Source organism: Papaver somniferum, chromosome 10 (assembly GCF_003573695.1).
Source record: "Papaver somniferum cultivar HN1 chromosome 10, ASM357369v1, whole genome shotgun sequence".
Classification (NCBI taxonomy): domain Eukaryota; kingdom Viridiplantae; phylum Streptophyta; class Magnoliopsida; order Ranunculales; family Papaveraceae; genus Papaver; species Papaver somniferum.
Genome location: NC_039367.1, coordinates 146731209 through 146732783, shown reverse-complemented (window position 1 = coordinate 146732783; position 1575 = coordinate 146731209).

The following is a 1575-nucleotide window of genomic DNA, read 5'->3' as shown; positions in this document are numbered from 1 at the left end:
ATGCAAGTTGTGGACCTAAAGCTGCAGATATCATTGGAAATGGGTCAGCTTCTAAATCAGGTGGAATGCAGGCTACAGAGAAAGGACTCAGACACAAACCGTTTCATTTGGATAGTGATTTTCCCTACCAATGAAAAGATTTGTCCGGAAATGCTTCTCAACCTAAGAAAGATGTTGTTATGAACTCTACAGCAATATCAGATGTGGAGTTATCGTCAACACCAAAGGGGACAAGTAGCAAGGGTGCCAACGATGTTGTGACAAAAAGTCCAGAAAAGACAGCAAGTGGGGGTTTTAAGAATCAGAAACATTATCTCCTCTCCATAAATCACCAGGGCATGGGCAGAAGTTGAGTGATGCTGCAACAAAGGGGAAGTATAACCCTTTATTGTATCGGGTCACCTTGGCTTCACACCAGACAAAAAGAAGATGGAGACAGGAAAGCTAGGAGCTAATGAGAAGAATGAGAATTCAGTCTTGACAGGAGACAAAGTGTGATTCAAAGTGTGATTACTGGAAATCCAGCAACACATCCAAATGGAGAATATGCAAAATCTAAGACATAATAAACACTAGAACTTAAACTTATTTATTAATCTCAAGCGAAATACAAGTTATACTCGTGGATTACAAGGAAACCCTAACTCTTTCTCCTATCCTATAGGTTACAAGGAAACCCTAACTCTCTCCATCTCCTCTGCTATGTCTTTCCCTCTACAAAAGATCTCTATTTATAGGCCTAAGCAACCTTACTGGCATACAACTCATATCATCTCGCCGAGGTTACTTTATGCTTCTCCCGGAACGTTTTCCATAAAGTTTCTCCCCATCGCTCGTTGACTTCACCTGGTCTTGTCGGGACACCTGTCCTTTTTATTGCGCCCTACTGTTTCTACTTCGCGGTTTATCTTCTTAGCCAATTAATCTTGTCGTGACTTCGCCTTAGTACTTTATTCGGGTGGAAAGTTATCTCGCGTTTGGGATTTGTATTTCGCCTTCTAATGTTGACTAATTTGACAGGTCACTGACATGGATCTTTGACTAGGATTTCTTTACCTTACTTGGTATGACACGTGGAAATCCTATTTCGTGTACCTACATTTTGTCTTTTTTTATTCTGTCCAAGTTGTTGCGAGGATGGAATAAGAACCGTTTCAGTTTCCTTAACCGTCACTTTCTCCATAACCATAATTCCACGTGGCCACGTTCCCTGGGTAACCGTCCGTCATCGGTCACCTTTACTTCGATCATGCCGCTTCCCGGTTTTACCGGTCCCTTCTTCTTACTATAAATACACTTCTCCACCCTTACTTGAGTTTCTTTTCAGCCTCTTCCAATCTCTGCTCTTTTCTTGTTTGATCTTTGTTCTTACTTTTACCTTATTTTCCCGAAATCCTCTACTTTCTTCATCACCATGTCTCCTAAAGGTGTTTCTGCATATGCTTCACTTAAAACTCTCGAGGAACTTCATGCCGAGCTCCAGGAGTTAGGTTTAACCTTAACTCCAGCTGTTGATTCTTCCTCAGATCCCGCTGTTCTTGCTACCCAAGAGATGGAACTGAACTACCGGTAGCT